Genomic DNA, 24,575 nt, shown 5'->3' with positions numbered 1-24,575 from the left:
TTATCAGGAGAAACTTCTTTAGCGCAGGGAATGGTTGGTTGAATAGTCTAGATGTATTTAAGGGGAAGCTGGATAAGCCACGAGGGAGAAAGGGTTGCAGGTTCTGCTGATGGGCTGAGAGCGAGAGGGCTGGGGCAATCGGAAGCGCTTTCCGTGCTCCGCATGACGTTCGCCAGTTCGGGATCCACCCCACGTCCAGCGCATGACGTCATCACGCAAGGAAGCAGCGTGCTCCCTCGGTTCCAAACGTCATCGCCACTGGGTGCCGAGCCGAGGCTCGCTCGGAATCACTCGGCTCTTTCCGCCGTCGCGCTCGGCTGTTTCCGCCGACTCGCTCGGGGCCGCTCGGCTCTTTCCGCCGGCCGCTCTCGGCGCTGCGCTCGGTGAGGGGGACGTGCGACGACGGCGGCGGCCTGACTGACTGACGGACCGAGCGGCCCCGGAGCTCCCGCACCAGGCACCCGGGGGAACGGCGAGAGGTGAGCGGGAGAGGCCGGGGAGGAGGGGGGGGTGCCGGAGCAGGGTCAAGCCTGTTACCCGAGCCTGGCCCAGCCTGAGGCCTACACCGCCTCGGTGTCGGAGTAATGCAGAGGCGGCGGCGGCGGCTGGGGAGCAAGCCCGGGAGCCGAGGCCCGGGGGTGGAGGAGGCGCTGCCAGCCGGGGGGCTGAGGGAAGGAGGCCGAGGCCCGGCCCCGGGCTGCAGTCCAGAGGCTGCCCGGTCCCTGTGAGGGAGGGAGGAGATCAATCCCCGGGCCTGTCAGCTCAGGGCCAAGCTCACAGGCCCCGGACACCGCACTCGGCCCGACCCCGGCCCGCCTCCATCTGACCCCCGGGCCCGGGCTCATCACCCCCCCCTCCCAACAGCACCCCTCACCCACCTCCCCTCAACAACAACCCTCGCCGTCCCCCCCGGGCACCCCTCGCCCACTTCCCCCCCCCCCACCCCCCCCCGGGCACCCCTCGCCCACCTCCCCTCCCCCCGGGCACCCCTCGCCCAACTCCCACCCGGGCACCCCTCGCCTACCTCCCCTCCCCCTGGGCACCCCTCGCCCATCTCCTCCCCCCCCCCCCCCCCGGGCACCTCTCGCCCACCTCCCCTCCCCCTGGGCACCCCTCGCCCACCTCCCCCCCGGGCACCCCTCACCCACCTCCCCCCCCCCCCCCGGGCACCCCTCGCCCAACTCCCCTCCCCCCCGGGCACCCCTCGCCCATCTCCCCTCCCCCCCGGGCACCCCTTGCCCACCTCCCCCCCGGGCACCCCTTGCCCACCTCCGCCCCGGGCACCCCTCGCCCACCTCCCCCCCGGGCACCTCGCCCACCTCCCCTCCCCCCGGGCACCCCTTGCCCACCTCCCCCCGGGCACCCCCTCACCCACCTCCCCTCAACAACAACCCTCGCCCACCTCCCCCCCCCCCCCCCCGGGCACACCCTCACCCACCTCCACTCAACAACAACCCTCGGCTCCCCCGGCACCCCTCGCCCACCTCCCCTCCCCCCGGGCACCCCTCGCCCACCTCCCCTCCCCCCGGGCACCCCTCACCCACCTCCCCGCGGGCACCCCCCGCCCACCTCCCACCCGGGCACCCCTCGCCCACCTCCCCTCCCCCCGGGCACCCCTCGCTCCCCTCCCCCCGGGCACCCCTCGCCCACCTCCCCCCCCACCTCCCCCCGGGTACCCCTCGCCCACCTCCCCCGGGCACCCCTCGCCCACCTCCCCCCGGGCACCCCTTGCCCACCTCCCCCCCGGGCACCCCCTCACCCACCTCCCCTCAACAACAACCCTCGCCCACCTCCCCCCCCCCCCCCGGGCACACCCTCACCCACCTCCACTCAACAACAACCCTCGGCTCCCCCGGCACACCTCGCCCACCTCCCCCCCCCCCCCCCCCCCCGGGCACCCCTTGCCAACCTCCCCCCGGGCACCCCTCGCGCACCTCCCCCCCCCCCCCCCCCCAGGCACCCCTTGTCCACCTCCCCCCGGGCACTCCTCGCCCACCTCCCCCCGGGCACACCTCGCCCACCTCCCCCCCCCCGGGCCACCCCTCGCCCCCGGGCCACCCCTCGCCCGCCTCCCCCCGGGCCACCCCTCGCCCGCCTCCCCCCGGGCCACCCCTCGCCCGCCTCCCCCCGGGCCACCCCTCGCCCGCCTCCCCCCGGGCCACCCCTCGCCCGCCTCCCCCCGGGCCACCCCTCGCCCGCCTCCCCCCGGGCCACCCCTCGCCCGCCTCCCCCCGGGCCACCCCTCGCCCGCCTCCCCCCGGGGCCACCCCTCGCCCGCCTCCCCCCGGGCCACCCCTCGCCCGCCTCCCCCCGGGCCACCCCTCGCCCGCCTCCCCCCGGGCCACCCCTCGCCCGCCTCCCCCCGGGCCACCCCTCGCCCGCCTCCCCCCGGGCCACCCCTCGCCCGCCTCCCCCCGGGCCACCCCTCGCCCGCCTCCCCCCGGGCCACCCCTCGCCCGCCTCCCCCCGGGCCACCCCTCGCCCGCCTCCCCCCGGGCCACCCCTCGCCCGCCTCCCCCCGGGCCACCCCTCGCCCGCCTCCCCCCGGGCCACCCCTCGCCCGCCTCCCCCCGGGCCACCCCTCGCCCGCCTCCCCCCGGGCCACCCCTCGCCCGCCTCCCCCCGGGCCACCCCTCGCCCGCCTCCCCCCGGGCCACCCCTCGCCCGCCTCCCCCCGGGCCACCCCTCGCCCGCCTCCCCCCGGGCCACCCCTCGCCCGCCTCCCCCCGGGCCACCCCTCGCCCGCCTCCCCCCGGGCCACCCCTCGCCCGCCTCCCCCCGGGCCACCCCTCGCCCGCCTCCCCCCGGGCCACCCCTCGCCCGCCTCCCCCCGGGCCACCCCTCGCCCGCCTCCCCCCGGGCCACCCCTCGCCCGCCTCCCCCCGGGCCACCCCTCGCCCGCCTCCCCCCGGGCTCCCCTCGCCCGCCTCCCCCCGGGCACCACTCGCCCGCCTCCCCCGGGCACCCCTCGCCCGCCTCCCCCCCCGGGCAACCCTCGCCCGCCTCCCCCCCCGGGCCACCCCTCGCCCGCCTCCCCCCGGGCCACCCCTCGCCCGCCTCCCCCCGGGCCACCCCTCGCCCACGGGCCACCCCTCGCCCGCCTCCCCCCGGGCCACCCCTCGCCCGCCTCCCCCCGGGCACCCCTCGCCCGCCTCCCCCCGGGCACCCCTCGCCCGCCTCCCCCCGGGCACCCCTCGCCCGCCTCCCCCCGGGCACCCCTCGCCCGCCTCCCCCCGGGCACCCCTCGCCCGCCTCCCCCCGGGCACCCCTCGCCCGCCTCCCCCCGGGCACCCCTCGCCCGCCTCCCCCCCCCGGGCACCCCTCGCCCGCCTCCCCCCCGGGCACCCCTCGCCCGCCTCCCCCCCCCGGGCACCCCTCGCCCGCCCCCGGGCACCCCTCGCCCGCCTCCCCCCCGGGCACCCCTCGCCCGCCCCCGGCCACCCCTCGCCCGCCCCCGGGCACCCGTCGCCCGCCTCCCCCCGGGCACCCCTCGCCCGCCTCCCCCCGGGCACCCCTCGCCCGCCTCCCCCCGGGCACCCCTCGCCCGGGCACCCCTCGCCCGCCTCCCCCCCCAGCCACCCCTCGCCCGCCTCCCCCTCCGGCCACCCCTCGCCCGCCTCCCCCTCCCCGGACACCCCTCGCCCACCTCCCCCCCTCGGACACCCCTCGCCCACCTCCCCCCCCCCGGACACCCCTCGCCCACCTCCCCTCCGCCTGACACCCCTCGCCCACACCCCCCCCCCCGGACACCCCTCGCCCACCTGCCCCAGGCACCCCTCGCCCACCTCCCCCCAACAAGAACCCTCGCCCACATCCGCATGGCCAACCAATTCTCGCCTGCCTCCCCCCCCGGCCGCCCCTCATTCGCCTCCCCACGGCTGCCCCTCGTTCGCCTCCGCCCGGTCAACCCTCTCCCACCTTCACCTGGCCAACCTTCACCATAGGTCACCTGCACCAGCTCTCTCTGGCTCCATACCAAATCTATGTACATTATATATGTCTACGGGGTCTCTGTAAAAATATATATGTATCTGTGGGGTCTCGATGTAAAATCTATATATATGGGGGTCTGTGTAATATATATCTCGGTCCTCTATATAAAATCTAAATATATATTGGCTTAAGGACAGAAAACAGCGAGTCGTAGTAAATGGTTGTTTTTCAAACTGGAGGATGGTAGACAGTGGTGTTCCCCAAGGGTCAGTGCTGGGACCACTGCTTTTTTTGATATATATAAATGACCTGGATATTGGAATACAGAGTAGAACTTCAAAATTTTCCAATGACACCAAACTTGGAGGTGTGGCAAACAGTGATGATACCAATTGACTGCAACAGGACATAGAAAGGCTAGCAGAATGGGCAGACAAGTGGCAGATGGAATTTAATACAGAGAAGTGTGAGGTGATGCATTTTGGCAGAAGGAACAGGGAGAGGCAATATACACTTAATGGCACAGTTTTAAAGAGTGTGCAGGGACAGAGGGACCTGGGAGTTAATGTGCATAGGTCCCTGAAGGTGGCAGGACACATTGAGAGAGTGGTTAGCAAAGCATGTGGGATCTTGGGTTTCATAAATAGAGGTATTGAGTACAAAAGTAGAGAAGTTATGCTGAACCTTTATAAAGCGCTGGTTAGGCCACAACTGGAGTATTGTGTCCAGTTCTGGTCACCACACTTTAGGAAGGATGTGAAGGCCCTTGAGAGGGTGCAGAGGAGATTTACCAGAATGGTTCCGGGGATGGGGGATCTTAGCTACAAGGACAGGTTGGAGAAGCTGGATTTGTTTTCATTAGAGCAAAGGAGGTTGAGGGGTGATTTGATAGAGGTGTACAAGATTATGACGGGTTTGGATAGGCTAGACGGGGAAAGGCTGTTCCCACTAGTTGATGGTACAAGGACTGGGGGACACAGATTTAAGGTTTTGGGCAAGAGATACAGGGGGATGTGAGGAAAAACTTTTTTACGCAGCGAGTGGTGAGGACCTGGAACTCGCTGCCGACAAGGGTGGTGGAAGCGGAGACGATCAATGATTTCAAAAGGAAATTGGATAGGCACTTGAGGGAAATAAACTTGCGGGGGAATGGGACTGACTTATGGGATTGCTCTACAGAGAGCCGGCATGGACTTGATGGGCTGAATGGCGGCCTTCTGTGCCATAATGACTATATCTCTGGGGTCTCTCTCAAATCTATATATATATATCTCTGTGGAGTCTTTATAAAATCTATATCTATCTATATATATATATATAAAGGAAACTAGACGAGTACATGAGAGAAAAGGGAATAGAAAGATATACTGAAAGGCTGAGCTGAGGTGGATGGAATGGGAGGAGACCCGTGGGGAGTATAAACACCAGCCCAGGCTCGTTGGGCTGAATGGCCTGTTTCTGTGCTGGATATTCGATGTAATACAATATCCCTCCTTACATAATCCAGATGTTGAATCTACTTATCATCGGACCCTGTGCTGGCCCTTTGAAATAGCTATCCAATTAGTTCCATTCTATCCCCCCCCATAACCCTGTAAAATGTCTCCTTTTCCAGTATTTATCCAATACCCTTTTGAAAATTACTGTTGAATCTGCTTCCACCGCTCTTTCAGGTGGTGCGTTCCAGATCACAACAACTCTTAGCGTATCTCGGCGAAAGACAGATCGGAGAGAGACTCGGAGGTGTGGAGGAGCAAAGAGATTTAGGTGTCCATGTACACAAATCACTAAAAGATACAATCAGGCTAAATGAATGTGACCTTTATCCCAAAGGGGCTGGAATAAAAAGGGATGGAAGTGCTGGGGCTTCAGGTGTACAGAGCTTTGAGAAGACCCCATTTGGAAACTGAACCTCAGGAAGGATATATTGACCTTGGACGGTGTCAGTCCAGATTTCCGATGCTCTCATGCGACCAGTTTGAAAATCCATAAAGTGATTCATTGTGTGAAGTGGTTTGATGTTCGAGATCTCTCGCCTCCTTTAAGACCCTCCTAAGAACTCACCTGGTCACCTCTCCTAAGAACTCACCTGGTCACCTCTCCTAAGAACTCACCTGGTCACCTCTCCTAAGAACTCCTTTGTCTCGGCGACCATCTTTGTCTGAGTACACCTCTGTGAAGCACCTTGGGATGTTTTTCTACATTAAGAGCACTATATAAATGCAAGTTGTTGTTGAGGCATTTTGATAATGTTATGACGTACTACATGAATGCAAGTATTGCTGTCTATAATAATATATTAAAAACAGCAAGGTCTGTTTATGGAGATGTCACACTGTTTTAGTGCTGGGTGTTTCTGACTCTCAGCTGGGATCTGACCAGCATTTTCCAATTAAAGAAAGCCAGAACCTGCATTTATACAACGCCTTTCACAGCCCCAGGACGTCCCAAAGAACTTTACAGCCAATGAAGTACTTTTTGAAGTGTTGTCACTGTTGTAATGTGGGAAAGACAGCAGCCAACTTATGTACAGAACCCCACGAACAGCAATTAGATAAATGACTAGAGAATTAGTTTTTGTGGTGTTGGCTGATGGCTAAATGTTGGGCAGGACACTGGCAGAGCTCCACCTGAAAGGGCAGACAGGGCCTCGGTTTAATGTCTCATCTGAAAGACGGCACCTCCGACTGCAGCACTTGCTCAGTCCCGCACTGAGAGTGTCAGTCCTGATTCTGTGCTCAAGTCCTGGAATGAGGCTTGAGCCCACAACCACCTGACTCAGAGACGAGATTGCTGCCACTGGGCCAGGTCATTAACTAAGAGAGCGAGAGGAGCGGCCGGAGCTAAAGGTAGGCCCGACTTTTGAGACTTAGACTTAAGTTTATTTCTGTAAGTTAGTTAATAGTCGAATAAATAGAGGCATGGCAGGGCACGGTTGGCTCAGCTGTACAGGGGCGGAGGGGAAAGTAATAGTGGACCGGTTACACCTCAACAGAGCCGGAACCAATGTCCTCGCGGGGGGGTTTGCTTGTGCTCTTGGGGAGGGTTTAAACTAATTTGACAGGGGGATGGGCACCAGGATGTAGCATTAGAAAGAAGAAACAAAGTGCACAAAGGATTGGCAGAGACAGATAGCACTAGAGTAAGAAATAGTACGGTATTAGGTGGGGTCAGACTAAGAGAGAATACAAGACGGTCTAAGAGAGGTTTACAGGGCGTGTGTGTAAATGCACGAAGCGTGGTAAATAAGGTTGGTGAGCTGCAGGCACAAATAGCCACATGGGAATATGATGTCATGGTGATAACAGAGACCTGGCTCAAAAAAGGGCAGGATTGGGTATTAAATATTCCTGGTTATAAGGTGTTCAGGAAAGATAGGGAAGGAAAGAAAGGAGGTGGGGTGGCAGTAATGGTTAAGGAGAATGTTACAGTGCTGGAGAGAGAGGATGTCCTGGAGGGGACAAGGACAGAATCTATTTGGTTGGAGATAAGAAATAATAGAGATGCCATTACACTACTAGGTGTATTCTATAGACCGCCAACTAGTTGGAGGGATATAGAGGAGCACATTTGCAGGGAAATTACAGAGAGGTGCAAGAACTATAGAGTTGTGATAATGGGGGATGTCAACTATCCTAATATAGACTGGGATAGTAATAGTGTAAAGGGCAGAGGGGGAAGAATTTCTGAAGTGTGTTCAGGGGAACTTTAATGATTTACTTTTCTGGCCCGTTGAAGAAGGCATTGCTGGATCTGGTTCTGAGGAATGAGGTGGGGCAAGTGGAGCAAGTTTCAGTAGGGGAACATTTAGGGACCAGTGATCATAGTATCATAAGGTTTAGATTAGCTATGGAAAAGGATGGAGCAATCTAGAGTAAAAATATGTAATTGGAGGAAGGCCAATTTCAGTGGGATGAGAACTGAACTGAAATTGGAATCATACATTGGCAGGCAAAACTAATCAAACAATGGGCTGCCTTTTTAGAGGAGATGGTTCAGGTACAGTCGAGGTACATTCCCACGAAGGGGAATGGTAGGGCAACCAAAGTCAGAGCTCCCTGGATGACGAAAGAGAGAGAGTAATATGAAGCAGAAAAAGAGCACATAGGACAGATGTCAGGTTGAGAATACAAGTGGGAATCAGGCTGAATATAGAAAGTTCAGAGGCAAAGTGAAAAAGAAAATAAGAGGGGCAAAGAGAAAGTTTGAGGATAGATTGGCAGCTAATATAAACATCTTCTATAGGCATAGAAATAGTAAATGGGTAGTAAGAGGAGGGGTGGGGCCAATTAGGGACCAAAAAGGAGACCTACGTATGGAGGCAGAGGGCATGGCTGAGGTACTAAATGAGTACATTGCATCTGTCTTCACCAAGGAAGAAGATGCTGCCAAAGTCAGAGTGAAAGAGGAGGTAGTGGAGATACTGGCTGAGATAAACATTGATGAAGAGGAGGCACTAGAAAGGCTGGCTGTACTTATATATATAAAGAAGATAAAGCAGAAGCAAGGAGATTATGATGATCGAAGGGTCGAGAACCAGAGGACTCAGATTTAAGATGATTGGTAAAAGAACCAAAGGCGACATGAGGAAAAACTTTTTTACGCAGCGAGTGGTTAGGATCTGGAATTCACTGCCTGAGAGGGTGGTGGAGGCAGATTCAATCGTGGCTTTGAAAAGGGAACTGGATATGTCCCTGAAGGAAACAAATTTGCAGGGCTCCGGGGAAAGGGCGGGGAGTGGGACTAGCTGAAGTGCTCTTGCAGAGAGCCGCGCGGGCCGAATGGCCTCCTGCTGTGCTGTAACCATTCTATGATTATGCAACAGCGTGCTGCACTTTCATTCATTGCTTCAGGTTGTCTCCACCAGTGACAGGCCTGTTAGCCTCCAGTATTTCATCCTCATCATAAACCGCTCAAAATCCTGTCTCCAGATACATCCCAAGTTTGGAAGGCTAAGATCTACAACTGGATGCAGTGTGAACATTTCACATGGTAACATAGGAATTGCTGCATGAAAAAAGACCAAGTCCCATCTACTTCACCTTCTCCCATCCTGGGAGTCCCATGATCCAATGATAATGGAGTTGTTGACTAATCACAGCACTCAATCTCTATCAATAAATCTACAACAGACCCAGACATGAGGCGAGGAAAATCTCCAGTGGTGGAGAGCTTAGAATCATAGAATGATACAGCAGAGAAGGAGGCCATTCGGCCCATCGTGCCTGTGCCGGCTCTTTGAATGAGCTCTCCAATTAGTCCCAGTCCCCCCATCTCTTTCCCCACAGCCCTGCACATTTTTCCCCTTCAAGTATTTATCCAATTCCCTTTTGAAAGTTACTATTGAATCTGCTTCCACCGCCCTTTCAGGCAGCGCGTTCCAGATCACAACTCTCTGTGTAAAAATATTTCTCTTCAACTTACCTCTGGTCCTTTTCCCAATCACCTTCAGTCTGTGCCCTCAGGTTACTATCCCTCCTGCCACTGGGGACAGGTTCTCTTTATTTACTCCATCAAAACCCCTCATGCTTTTGAACACCTCTATCAAATCTCCCCTTAAACTTCTCTGCTTTAAGGAGAACAATCCCAGCTTCTCCAGTCTCTCCACATAACTGAAGTCCCTCCTCCCTGGTACCATTCATAGAATGGTTACAGCACGAAAGAAGGCCATTTGGCCTGTCGAACCCATTCTAGTAAATCCCTTCTGCACCCCCCTGCCACGTGCTAGTGGGTATAGGAATAGGAAGATAGAACAGATGAATGCGTGGCTAAAGGGATGGTGCAGGGGGGAGGGCTTTAGTTTCCTGGATCACTGGGTCTGCTTCTGGGAAAGGTGGGACTTGTACAAGTCGGACGGTTTACACCTGAACCAGAGGGGAACCAATATCCTTGCGGGGAGGTTTGCTAGCACTGCTGGGGGGGGTTTAAACTAACTTGGCAGGGGGATGGGGTACAGAGTGGAGCTATAGTAGGGGGTGATTTACAGCCAAATACAGAGGAAAAAACAAGTCAGCTGGGAAGGCAGAGCAAATATGTGAAGGCAAAAGGGAATATGGCAGGGCTGGAAGGCATATATTTTAATGCAAGGAGTCTTACAAATAAGGTGGATGAACTGAAGTTGTTGTTGAACACATGGGAGTACGATATTGTTGCTATCACGGAGACATGGTTGAGGGAGGGTCAGGACTGGCAGCTCAATATTCCGGGGTATAGAATCTTCAGGCGAGACAGAGGGGGGTGTAAAAGGGGAGGGGGTGTTGCAATATTAATTAAGGAGTCAATTACTGCTGTAAGGAGGGACGATATATTAGCGGGTTCCTCTAATGAGGCCATATGGGTAGAACTTAAAAACAAAAAGGGGGCAAGCACTTTGCTGGGAGTGTACTATAGGCCCCCAAACAGTCAGGGGGAGATAGAGGAACAGATATGTAGGCAAATCTCAGAGAAGTGCGAAAATAATAGGGTAATAATAGTGGGGGATTTCAACTTCCCCAATATAAATTGGGATAGTCAGAGTGTGAAAGGCTTAGAGGGTGCAGAATTCATAAAGTGCATCCAGGAGAGCTTTTTGAGCCAACATGTAGAAAGTCCTACAAGAGAGGGGGCGGTACTGGACCTAATTCTGGGGAATGTAGCCGGGCAAGTGGTGGAAGTATCAGTAGGAGAGCATTTTGGCGACAGTGACCATAATTCGGTGAGATTTAAGGTGGTCATGGAAAAAGACAAAGACGGCCCGGAAATAAGGGTTCTAAATTGGGGGAAGGCCGATTTTAATATGATAAGGCAGGATCTGGCCAAAGTGGACTGGGAGCAGCTACATATAGGAAAATCCACATCAAAACAGTGGGAGACTTTCAGAAGGGAAATAGAGAGAGTACAGCGCCAACATGTTCCTGTAAAGGTCAAGGGTGGGACCAACAAGCAAAGGGAACCTTGGATGACAAGGGATATACAAAAATGCATTAGAAATAAAAGGGGGGCTTTTGGCAGTTACAAAAGACTAAAGACGGAAGAAGCCCTAGAGGAGTATAAAAAGTGCAGGGGCATACTTAAAAAAGAAATTAGGAGGGCGAGGAGGGGCCATGAAATAACACTGGCGAGCAAAATAAAGGAAAATCCTAAGATGTTTTATAAGTATATTAAGGGCAAGAGGATAACCAGGGAAAGGGTAGGGCCCATTAGGGACCAAAGTGGCAATCTGTGTGTAGAGCCAGATGATGTAGGCGGGGTTTTAAATGAATTTTTTGCATCTGTGTTCACTATGGAGAAAGACGATGCAGACATAGAAATCGGGCAAGGGGACTGTGACACACTTGAACATATTAGCATCGAGAGGGAGGAGGTGCTAGCGGTTTTAGCAGGCCAAAAAGTGGATAAATCCCCAGGCCCGGACGAGATGTATCCCAGGCTGCTGTGGGAGGCAAAGGAGGAGATTGCAGGGGCTCTGACACAAATTTTCAGAACCTCTCTGGCCACAGGGGATGTACCAGAGGACTGGAGAACAGCTAATGTAGTACCATTATACAAGAAGGGTAGCAGGGATAAACCAGGGAATTACAGGCCAGTGAGCCTAACATCTGTGGTAGGGAAATTATTGGAAAAAATTCTGAGGGACAAAATTAGTCTCCACTTGGCGAGGCAAGGATTAATCAGGGATAGTCAGCATGGCTTTGTCAAGGGTAAATCATGTCTGACAAATCTGATTGAATTTTTCGAGGGGGTGACTAGGGGGGTGGATGAGGGAAATGCTGTGGATGTGGTTTACATGGACTTCAGTAAAGCCTTTGACAAAGTCCCGCATAGGAGACTGGTCAAGAAGGTAAGAGCCCATGGGATCCAGGGGGCCTTGGCGCGTTGGATCCTAAACTGGCTGAGTGGCAGGAGGCAGAGGGTGATGGTCGAAGGTTGCTTTTGTGACTGGAAGCCTGTGTCCAGTGGGGTACCTCAGGGATCGGTGCTGGGTCCCTTGTTGTTTGTGATCTACATAAATGATTTGGATGAGAATGTAAAAGGTATGATCAGCAAGTTCGCAGATGACACGAAAATTGGTGGGGTGGTCAATTGCGAGGAGGAAAGCCTCAGGCTACAGGACGATATAAATGGGTTGGTCAGATGGGCGGAAAAATGGCAAATGGAATTTAACCCTGAAAAGTGCGAGGTGATGCATTTTGGACGGACAAATAAGGCAAGGGAATACACAATGAGTGGTAGGACCCTAGGAAGTACAGAGGGTCAGAGGGACCTTGGTGTACATGTACATAGATCCCTGAAGGCAGCGGAACAGGTAGATAAGGTGGTTAAAAAGGCATATGGGATACTTGCCTTCATTAGCCGAGGCATAGAATATAAGAGCAGGGAGGTTATGATGGAGCTGTACAAAATGCTGGTGAGGCCACAGCTGGAGTACTGTGTGCAGTTCTGGTCGCCTCACTATAGGAAGGATGTGATTGCTTTGGAGAGGGTGCAGAGAAGATTCACCAGGATGTTACCTGGGATGGAGCGCCTCAGTTATGAAGAAAGACTAAACAGGCTGGGGTTGTTTTCCTTGCAGCAAAGAAGGCTGAGGGGGGACCTGATTGAGGTATACAAAATGATGAGGGGCATAGATAGGGTAGACAAAGAGGAACTTTTCCCCTTAGTAGGGGGGTCAATAACAAGGGGGCATAGATTCAGGGTAAGGGGCAGGAGATTTAGAGGGGATTTGAGGAGGAACTTTTTCACCCAGAGGGTGGTTGGAATGTGGAACTCAATGCCCAAAAGGGTGGTAGAGGCAGGAACCCTCACAACATTCAAGAAGCATTTGGATGAGCACTTGAAATGCCATTGCATACAAGGCTATGGACCAAATGCTGGAAAATGGGATTAGACTGGACAGGGATGGATGGGCGGCGCAGACACGATGGGCCGAAGGGCCTCTTTCTGTGCTGTAAAAACTCTATGACTCTATGACTCTATGACCCTCTCCAAGACCTTAGCATCCTTCCTAAAGTGTGGGGCCCAGAATCGGACCCAATCCTCCAGCTGGGGCCGAACCAGTGATTTATAAAGAATGTCCTTGTCTTTGTACTCTGTCTCTATTTATAAAACCAAGGATTCTGTGTGCCTTTTTAACAGCTTCTCAGCTTGTCCTGATACCTTCAAAGATTTGTGTACATACACCCCCAGGTCTCTCTGTTCCTGCACCCCCTTTAAAATTGTATCATTTAGTTTATTTTGCCTCTCCTCATTCTTCCTATCAAAATGCATCACTTCACACTTCTGTGTTAAATTTCATCTGCCATGTGTCTGCCCATTTCACCAGTCTGTCTGTGTCCTCCTGAAGTCTGTCACTCTCATCCTCACTGTTTACTACATTTCTAAGTTTCGTGTCATCTGCAAACTTTGAAATTATGTCCTGTATACCCAAGTCGAGGTCATTAATATACATCAAAAAGAGCACTGGTCCTAATGCTGACCCCTGGGGGGACATCACTGCTTGGATTTCAAGTGGATAGTGATAAAAGATAATAAAGGATTAATCACACTAATAGGGGTAGTCTACAGAAGGGAGGTGGAGGAAGAAATATGCAGACAAATTAGGGAAATGAGTAAAAAAACATAGAATAATAATCATGGGGGATTTCAACTACCCAGATATTAATTGGACAGGAGAGGTTAGGTAAAGAGGATAAGGGAATGGAGTTCCTACAATGTGTACAGGACTCCTTTCTAAGCTGACATGTAAAAAGCCCAACAAGGGAGGATTCGCTATTGGATCTAGTAATGGGGAATGAACCAGAGCAGATAAGAGAAGTAAAAGTAGGGGAACATCTAGGCAATAGTGACCATAATATAATACGCTTTAAGATAATAATTGAGAAGGACATAAGTATGATGAAGACCAGGGTAATAGATTGGATAAAAGCTGATTTTGAGGGGCTGAGAATAGAACTTGGGAAAATAAAATGGGCAACAATATTGGCAAACAATGATGTAGAACAGCAATGGGAAACATTTAAAATGGTGTTCAACAGAGTCCAGGAAAAATATATTCCGCTAATAAACAAGAACAAGCTAAACACTAATGAAACACCGTGGATGAATAAAGCTATAAGGGAAAAATGGAGGGTAAGGAAAGAGGCATAAATTAAGTACATGGACAGCAGGGGAGTGCATGAAGAGATTAGGAGAGAAGTCAAAAAAACAATTAGGAAGGCAAAGAGGAAATATGAAATTAAATTATCAAGGAACATAAAGTAAAATAGTAAAATATTTTATAGACACATAAATAAAAATTGGAAGGTCAGGATGGGAATAGGACCACTAAGGGATGGAAAGGATAATACCACAGGCAGCAATAGAAAGATGGCAGAGATATTAAATAATTATTTTGCTTCAGTATTTGCCAGGGAGATAGAACAGGTGGAGATGACATCGGATGATATTAGTAATGAGTTAACTGCATTTAAATAAAATGAGGAGATATACTAAATAAACTAATGAAACTCAAAGAGGATAAAACCCTTGGTCTGGACGGATTACATCCGCGCATTTTAAAAGAATCTAGGGAAGAAATAGCAGTGGCATTACTGCACATATTTAGTAATTAATTAGAAAAAGGTGCAGTGCCAGAGGACTGGCGGATAGCTAATGTAATAATACCTATATTTAAGAAGGGGGATAGAACATGTCCAGGGAACTATAGACCAGTCAGCTTAACATCAGTGGTAGGAAAAATAATGGAATCCCTACTAAAGGAGAAAATAGAACAGCTAGAAATGAAAAAAATAATTAATAGTATGGATTTCAGAAGGGTCTTGCTTGACCAACCTAATTGAACTTTTTGAAGTGGTAACAGAGAGAGTAGACAAGGGTAATGCAGTAGATGTAATTTATCTAGATTTTCAAAAGGCCTTCGATAAGGTACCACATAATAGACTGATGAATAAGGTCAGAGAATGTGGAGTTGGGACAAGTAGCAGAACAGATTGCTAGCTGGCTTCAGGACAGAAAGCAGAGAGTGGGAGTAAAGGGCAGCTATTCACAGTGGCAGAAGGTGGGTAGTGGTGTTCCACAAGGATCAGTACTGGGACCACTGTTGTTCACAGTTTATATTAACGATTTAGACCTTGGAATCAAAAATACAATTTCTAAATTTGCGGACGACACCAAATTGGGAGATAGTCAATACTGAGGAGGACTGCAACAAGTTACAGGAGGACATTAATAAACTTACAGAATGGACGTATAATTGGCAAATGAAATTCAACACAGATAAATGTGAGGTATTACATTTTGGTAGGAAGAATAGGGAGGTCACTTATCACTTGGAGGGTGTGAGTCTAGGTGGGATAGAGGAACAAAGGGATCTCGGAGTACAAATACACAAATCACAAAGTATCGACAGAAGTTAACAAGGCCATAAAAAAGCAAACCAAGCACTAGGGTTTATTTCTAGTGGGATAGAATTGAAAAGTAGTGAAATTATGCTAAACTTGTATCGAACCTTGGTTAGACCACACTTGGCGTAGAGGGTTATGCCAATAGGGTTAGATGAGGAAAGACGAGAGGACTGGTTGGACCGAATGGCCTGTTCCTGTGCTGTATATCCTGTGTAATCCTATGTATACTTCCCTCCAGTCTGAAAAACACTGGGGCAAAACTGTGGCAAATGGATTTCAATGTATGCAAATGTGAGGTCATCCACTTTGGACCTACAAAGGATAGAACAGGGAACTTTATAAATGGTGAAAGGCAAAAAGCAGTGGAGGTCCAAAGAGACTTGGGGTCCAGGTACATAGATGATTAAAATGTCATGAACAGGTACAGGAAATAATCAGAAAGGCGAATGGAATGCTGGCCTTTATATCGAGAGGACTAGAGTACAAGGGGGTAGAAGTTATGCTGCAGCTGTACAAAACCCTGGTTAGACCACACCTGGAGCACTGGGAGCAGTTCTGGGCACCACACCTTAGGAAGGAGGGAGTGCAGCGTAGGTTTACCAGAATGATACCCGGACTTCAAGGGTTAAGTTACGAGGAGAGATTACACAAACTAGGGTTGTATTCCCTAGAATTTAGACGGTTAATGGGTGATCTGATCGAAGTTTTCAGGATATTAAGGGGAACAGATAGGGTAGACAGAGAGAAACTATTTCCGCTGGTTGGGGAGTCTCGGACTAGGGGGCAGAGTCTAAAAATTAGAGCCAGACCTGTCAGGAGTGAAATTAGGAAACACTTCTACACACAAAGGGTGGTAGAAGTTTGGAACGCTCTTCCGCAAAAGGCAATTGATGCTAGATCAATTGTTAATTTTAAATCGGAGATTGATAGCTTTCTGTTAACCAAAGGTATTAATGGATATGGGCCAACGGCGGGTAGATGGGGTTAGGTCGCAGATCAGCCGTGATCTCATTGAATGGCGGAGCTGGCTCGAGGGGCTGAATGGCCTCCTCCTGTTCCTATGTTCCTATAACCGTTCACCACTACTCTCTGTTCCTGAGCTAATTTTGTATCCACTCTGCCGCTGTCTCTTTAATCCTATCGGCTTCAATTTTGCTAACAAGTCTATTACGTGGTACTTGATCAAATCCCTTTGGGAACCATAGGTCCAAATTCCTCTGTTCCTTCCAAGCACGCTGTTCTTACCACGTCACGTCACAAATTACTCGTAAACTGGATCCCAAAATGTTACTTTCTGAAAGAAATCTATCTAACTCCCTTGCTCATTATTACTCGTGACTGAAATACTTGTGACAACACTGTGTTAGAGTATAATCACTGCATATTTCAAGTTTATTAATAATTGATCGAAAGATGGCTTTTGTTCAATTTTTGTAAAATCTTAATCCTTTTACTACAAATGATTTGCTGTTAAAATTGTAGAATTTTACAGTACAGAAGAGGCCTTTCGGCCCATCGCGCCTGTGCTCTGAAAGCGATATCCACAGAGTCGAGCGAGCAATCTCTCAAATTTTTCTCCAAATATTTATCCATTTCCCTTTTGAAAATTTCCGAATCCAGCACTGTTTCAGGATTCCAGGAATCTGATGTCCTAACAACCCTCTGTCGGGGGGGGGGGGCAAAGAAATCTCCCTCGGTTCTTCTGATAATGACATTAAGTTGATGCCCAACCGCAAACAGCTCACCGACTAGTGGAAATAAATGTTCTCAATTTATTCCATCAAAACCCCTCATATCTGTGAACGCCCGCATCAGTTACATTCTGCATTAAATGTTACAATACACACACTTCTGATTCAGTTCGTATTACCTTCATTTAATTGATGTTTTTAAAATTAGATTTTAGTGTAAGCAGATCAGCTTCATAGAAACAGCAGGAACAGTTCCCTTTCTCTCATTCAGAAAGCAGTCGAAAGTTTTCAAAGTGACCAGATTGTACTCGAAATAACAACAGAAAATGCTGGAAAAACTCAGCAGGTCAGGCAACATCCGTGGAGAGAAATTTGAGTTGGCGTTTCGGGTCGAACCCTTCTTCAAAACTGGAAAGAAAAGAAACTAGATCGAAGGCAGGGCTGCGATCGGACAAAAGAATAAAAGAAACAAAAGAAGTAAAAGAGATTAGAAGCTAGACGAGATGGTAATAGGCTGAGATTAGGTGTAAAGTGTACTGACAGGGCAAAAGATAGCTGCCAGGTGTGAGAGAGAAACAAAAGGAAAGGGGGGGGGGGAAAGGAGTGGAACAATTACAAGAGAAAATGAAATGGGGGCCGAGCTTATGATCTGAAATTGTTGAACTTGATATTGAGTCCGGAAGGCTGCAGAGTGCCTAATCGGATTGTACTCGAGTTGTACGAGGCGATGGGCTGTTGTTTCACACCTGAGCACTTCTGCTTTGATACAAGGATATTTCTGGTGCATGTAGTGATGCGATGTCGTGTTTGGATTTGCTGGATGCATCTGAAAACAGATCAAGAATGAATGGATTTATTTCGGAATGTTCCGGGAGTTGATTTACTCGTTCGGGGCAGATTGTGTGGGTTTTGGTGTACGTCAGCACCATAGATCTAACAGTAGATTGCAAAGCACCAGTTTTGTAAAACAGATTATAAAGTGTGAATGGTGCCTTTTCTCTATTCTTTAACCTATAAATATAACTAGGATTGCATGTCCCATTTGCTGCCTTGCTATCACTGTATTTTCTTGATAAAGTCCATCATTCCAGAGGTACGTCTATTTTGTTGGACTGTTAGGTAATGTTGCAAAAAGAATTTTTTTAAGGTGCACAGTAATTCATATTCATTCTCTCCCTTAGTCCTTCAATCATAGGAACAGGAGGAGGCCATTCAGCCCCTCGAGCCAGCTCCGCCATTCAATGAGACCATGACTGATCTGCGACCTAACTCCATCTACCCGCCTTTGGCCCATATCCATTAATACCTTTGGTTAACAAAAATCTATCAATCTCAGATTTAAAATTCTTTCAATCTACCCTCGACCCCCCTCCCCTCCCCCCCTAAAACAGATGATCTGCTCAGTATCACATTGCTGTTTGTGGGAGCTTGCTGTGCGCAAATTGGCTGCCGCGTTTCCCACATTACAACAGTGACTACACTTCAAAAAGTACTTCATTGGCTGTAAAGCGCTTTGAGACGTCCTGAGTGGGTGAAAGGTGCTATAGAAATGCAAGTCTTTAAGGTCTTTAGCGAGAGGAAGAGGAGAGTTTGTACACGGAGGAGTTGCTCTCTGAGTCTCTGTAGTGTCCAGCATTGCTGATGCACTAGGATGATTCATTGTCTACCTTTTTTGCAATGTCTATTTTTAAATCATGAGATCTAGTACTGATGCTATCTAGGCTAGTGTAAAGGTCATTGATAACAAGAACAGCTTCTTGCATTTATGTAGCACCTTTAACATAGTAAAACATTCCAAGGAGTGACTATCAAACAGAATTTGACACCGAGCCACATTAGGAGAAATGAGGACAGGTGACCAAAAGCGCGGTCGAATTCTGGCACAGACATGATGGGCCGAATGGCCTCCTTCTGTGCCGTAAATTTCTATGATTTAAGGTAGGTTTTAAGGAGTGTCTTAAAGGAAGAGAAAGAGACAGAGATGTTTAGGGATACCTAACTAATTGTAATAGTTACTGATGATGATCCTTGTTAATCAAATGTCGCCTTTTACTAGTTAACTTGTGAATATGTCATAGAAATATAAAAACATAGAAAAATAGGAGCAGGAGTCAGCCATTCAGCCCTTCGAGCCTGCTCCGCCATTCAATGTGATCATGGCTGATCCTCTATCTCAATACCATATTCCCGCTCTCTCCCCATACCCCTTGACACCGTTTGTGTCTAGAAATCTATCTATCTCCTTCTTAAATATATTCAGTGACTTGGCCTCTGTGGTAGAGAATTCCACAGGTTCACCACCCTCTGAGTGAAGTAATTTCTCCTCATCTCAGTCCTAAATATCCCACCCCGTATCCTTAGACTGTGACCCCTTGTTCTAGACCCCCCCAGCCAGGGGAAACATCCTCCCTGCATCCAGTCTGTCTAGCCCGGTCAGTATTTTATACATTTCAATGAGATCCCCTCTCATTCTTCTAAACTCACAACAGCTTGTATTTCTATTGCACTTTAAATGTAGAAAAAGGACCCGGCGTTTCAAAAAGGTGGTGAAAAGATAAAGTACAAAAAGGTAAATCAGGGGCCAGTTGTTGAGTTATGGGACAGCGATCTGGAAGGGTGACTTGAAAGCCCGGTCAGAGAGAGAGATTTGAAGGTGGGGAAGCGGAGGGGTTTAGGGAGTCCCAGAGAGGAGGATCGAGGAGGCTGAAGGCTCCCCCATCAATGGTGGGGCGAGGTATGGAGGATTTTAAATTGAGTGTGTTTGGAGCCAGTGTTTTCCAGCAAGGCTGGGGGTGCTGGGCACGCGGGATTTAGCGCATTAGGATTAATGATCGGGATTTAGTCACAATCATTAATGTCATCAAAGACATTCAAATTCATCTCGGCATGTAGGTTCCGTCCTAGCTGTTGTTGTCCATCATTGAGTCTGTCTCCAGAAAAACAGGCCCAGCAACTCTGCAGTTTATATATGTAGTGTCCGAGGAACAATAATACTCAGACTGCAGGAGAACAATAAAACAGGTATTTACTGAACAGAGAGTAATTCAAGACTGAAATACAGAAGCCTGCTATGGCTTTATATACAGGGGTGGTCACTGCCGGTACTGCAGTATAGAATCAGTTCTTCTCTTAAAGGCACATACACAACAATTCCTCCCCTTTTAGATAAACAGTACATAACATTCATTTAACAACTAAATAATAACTAATTACAATTACAATTTTCGCTGTACTATATACATCAACTGAAATAATCATTTATAAGTTCAGTCTTTGAGGAGGCTTCCTGATCCTGATTGGATAGCGCCTTTCTCGAGTATCCTGTTCTTGCGGCGGAGTTGATTCTGGCTCATTGTCATTGGTTGGTTCGTCAGCTTCCAATACCACTGCTTCTGAGGTAGACGCAATCTGCACTTTGGGTTGATTACCAGGTGCACCTGCTCGTGGTATGGGTTTGGCTTGTTCCTGTGACTCTAGAATCTGGTCAGCATGGCGTCTCACGATGCTCTCTCCAACGTCCACTGTGTACATTAGTGGTCCCTGCTGTGTGCATATCATTCCTGGCTGCCATTTTTCTGTTCGGTAGTCGCGGGCCAAGACTGGTTGCCCTATCTTGAAGCTCCTGGTTGGCTTCTCATTTATGTGCTGGAATTGCTTATCCTCAACATCTCGTCTTATGTTTGGTTTGAGCAAATCGAGGCGACATCTTAGCCTTCGGCTGAAGAACATTATGGCTGGAGCTTGGTTGGTGACTGCATGTGTCGCATTCCGGTAAGCAAACAAGAAATTATCCACCTTGTGTTGTAGTGGTATGTCGTCATTATGCAGTGCCTTTATGGCCTTTTTAAAGGTCTGAACAAACCTCTCAGCCAATCCATTTGTGGCTGGATGATATGGGGCAGATGTGTAATGCTTCACCCCATTCCTCAGAAACCTCTGGAAATCCTCTGACACAAACTGTGGCCCATTGTCGGAGCAAATCTGTTCTGGCAAGCCATTCCTGGCGAAGATGGTCTGTAGGACTGCAATAGTTTTCTCCGTGGTGGTGGAGGACATTTTGATGACCTCTGGCCATTTCGAATGGGCGTCCACAGCGATTAGGAACATTGAGTCCATAAATGGACCAGCAAAATCAATGTGTACCCGTTGCCATGGAGATGAGGGCCACTCCCATGGATGTAGCGGGGCCTGTGGTGGAGCGTTTTGGACCTTCTGGCATCCTGTGCATCTCTTGGTCATATCCTCGATTTCTTTATCGATTCCCGGCCACCACACAAACGCCCTGGCTAGGCTCTTCATTTTTACCCCTCCCAGATGACCCTCATGAAGCTCATTGAGCACTCTATCTCTCAACTTGGGTGGAATTACCACTTGGGATCCACACATCAAGGTCCCCCGGCACACTGACAGCTGTTATCTCCTTGGCGAGAATGCTGGCAACAGTGAGTCGCCGTGTGCTGGCCATCCCTTCACCGTCAAATCATAGACCCGAGAGAGTGTCATTTCGGGTTTCCTTCTCTATACTTGAGTTTGTAACAGGTAGACATTCGACTATGGTCGCATGGAATATCTCAACAGGGTCCACTGCAGGTGCTTCCTCTACCATAGGCAACGGTAGGCACGACAGCCCATCAGCGTTTCCATGCTGTTTTGTACCCTTGTACTCTATGTCGTACTGATGTGCCCCTAGAAAAAGTGACCATCTTTGCAGCCGTCATCACCGGAACGCCCTTTGGGTTAAAATGGAGACCAGGGGCTGATGATCAGTCAGTAGGGTGAATTTCTGCCCGTGCAGATAGTGATTGAACTTCTTCACCCCCCACACCAGGCTGAGGGCCTCCCTGTCAATCTGGGCGTAGTTACGCTCGGCTGAGGTTAACGAGCGCGACGCAAAGGCTATTGGCCTCTCTGAACCGTCAGGGAATTTGTGTGACAGCACCGCTCCGATGCCATAGGGAGACGCATCACATGCTAACCGAATCGGTAGTGTTGGATTGTAGTGGGCCAATACTTCTTTTGAAGTGATTAGGCATTTACATTTCTGAAAGGCACGCTTACACTCATCACTCCATTTCCATGTTACTCCAGTTTGCAGTAGGGAGTTCAGTGGGTGCAAAATTGTGGATAAATTCGGCAAGAACTTATGGTAGTAGTTCACCAACCCGAGGAACGACCTCAGTTGCGACACATTTTCCGGTGCTGGAGCCTTGACTACAGCCTCAATCTTGTCCGGCGACTTATGCAACCCTTCCTCATCAATCATGTGGCCACAATACGAGATTTGTCTCCTGAAGAACTCGCATTTGGGGCGGTTGACTCGTAGCCCATATTCCTGTAATCTCGTGAGCACCTGCTCCAGGTTGGCAAGGTGTTCACTGTCATTTTCGCCCGTAACCAGGATGTCGTCCAAATAACACTGGGTCCCCGGGATCCCTTGCAGGACTTGTTCCATCGCCCTCTGCCAAATAGCCGGGGCTGATGCTACCCCGAATACCAGTCGATTGTGCTGGTAAAGGCCTTTGTGAGTGTTTATCGTGAGGTATTTCCTAGACGCTTCTTCCACCTCCATTTGTAGATACGCTTGGGCCAGATCAATCTTTGTAAAGCGTTTCCCTCCAGATAGTGAGGCGAAAATATCTTCTATCCGTGGAAGTGGATATTGTACTGTGTGCAGGACTGGGTTCAGTTACCTTGAAGTCCCCACAGATGCGAACCTTCTTCGGTTCCCCAGGCGTGCTGCTCAATGATTTCTTCATTACAGGAACGATGGGTGTGGCCCACTCGCTCCAGTCCACCTTGGACAGCACACCCGAACGCTCCAGACTCTCCAGCTCTGCTTCAACGGCTGGGCGGATCGCGTAAGGTACCGGTCTGGCCTTAAAAAATTTTGGGTTTGCGTTATCTTTGATTTTTATCGTTGCCGTTACTCCTTTTAGAGTCCCAAGTCCTTGTTGGAACACCTCTTTCGCGTCAGTCAGAATTTTTGACAGTCGTCCAGGTGTGACGTCATCATCCTTTTTATCAGTCACAGTTAGCGCCTGAATGGAATACCAATCCAATTGTATTTTTTGGATCCATTCACATCCCAATAATGGTGGTCCTCCATCTGGTAGTATATATAGATACAGTTTCTGTGTTTCCTTGCTGTTGTATTCAACTGGCACCCTTATTTTTCCTCGGGTAGACTTTTTGCCCCGTGTATGTCTTCAATACAATGGACGTGTCCTTCAAGGGTATGTGTGAGAATAGCCGCTCATAGTCTCGTCGATTCATGACAGTTAGGGCTGATCCTGTGTCCAATTCCATCTTTACTGGGGACCCTGCTATCATGAGAGTGACCCAAATGGTTCGGTGATCCTCCTTTGCAATCACGTTGTGTAACTTTAGACAACTTAGTCTCCTGCTCCCGGAGCCATTATCACTCTCCTGATCTTCCGAACTACTGTCTGTCAATTTCTTTACTTTCTTGTACTTTTCCTTAGTAGTTCTTGTAGTGTTGGTTTTCTTTCCCGACCTGCAGACTCTTGCTATGTGTCCCATTTTACCACATTGCCTGCATACTTTGTCCTTAAACCAGCAGTCCTTCTGATCATGGGTTGTTCTGCCGCAGCGACAGCACTTTTCTGCTCCATACGCCATTTCGTTAGCGCTGTATTCTTGTGGTTTCTGTTGTATTTCCGCAGCTCCCCGTGCTGCTGCTTCGTAGGATACTGCCACGCTGAAAGCCTGTTCTAGCGTCAGGTCCTTTTCCGAAAGTAGTCGTTTCTGGGTTCCTTCACTCTGGAGCCCGCAGACAAACTTATCCCGTAAGGTGTCTGCCAGTCCTGCTCCGAACTGGCAGTGCTTCGATAACTTGCGTAGTTCCGTAAGATAGTCAGCATTGCTCTCATCTTTGTGCTGGTTTCTTTTATGGAACTTGAATCTTTCTGCTATCAGCAGCGGTGTAGGGTTTAGGTGTTCCTGTAAGATATTAACAATCTCTTCAAAACTTTTCTCCATTGGTTTAGCTGGGGTAATTAAATTCCGCAATAGGCCGTACGTTCTCGCGCCCATCAGATTTAATAATACCGACGCCTTCTTTCCATCGGCCACCTCATTTGCCTTGCAGTACACTTCAATTCTTTCCACATACGTGGTCCAGTCTTCTACCTCGTTGTCGAAAGCAGTGATACTGCCACTCTTCGGCATCTTGAGTGATTTAAAATGGTGCCTCCCACGCTTTTCCTTCTTCCCCAATGGAATAAAATGGCGCCTCCCGCGCTTTTCCTTCTTCCCCTTGCTGCCACGCTGCTCCTAGCATTCTACAGGGTAATGGCGCGACCCGCGGCTTCGGCGCGTATCACTTTTCCTTCCCCGCGTTCTATCCTCTCCACGCTGCCCTGTTCTTGAGCACCGACCGCGCCCTGTGCGCTCCACCCTCTCTTCCTCCCGACGATGCTGCACGGCCCCTTTGCAGAGCCGCTCGATCGAGCCCGAGCCCGCCGCAGTCCGGAAGGGTCAGCGCACTACCTGCTACCAGCACGACTTGCTGGAACACTGGGGAGCCAGGCCCAGCTCTCCACAGCCTCCC

The 24,575-nt window shown here is 50.6% G+C and overlaps 1 protein-coding gene across 1 annotated transcript in view; it reads left to right on the top strand.

The window, feature by feature from the left end:
* Positions 1-301: 301 nt before the first annotated feature.
* Positions 302-24,575, top strand: part of phrf1 (PHD and ring finger domains 1) — a 111,709-nt gene continuing 87,435 nt past the window's right edge. The window contains exon 1 of the mRNA XM_086008418.1: positions 302-479. The gene's annotated coding sequence lies outside the window, so the exon portion shown is untranslated. The remainder of the gene's footprint in view (positions 480-24,575) is intronic.

The sequence above is a fragment of the Somniosus microcephalus genome, chromosome 15 (genome assembly GCF_052327205.1).
Source record: "Somniosus microcephalus isolate GS21.2 chromosome 15, FLI_Smic_1.0, whole genome shotgun sequence".
Taxonomy (NCBI): Eukaryota; Metazoa; Chordata; class Chondrichthyes; order Squaliformes; family Somniosidae; genus Somniosus; species Somniosus microcephalus.
Note: the sequence above shows the minus strand (reverse complement) of the source record. Positions and strands in the feature narration are given on the sequence as shown.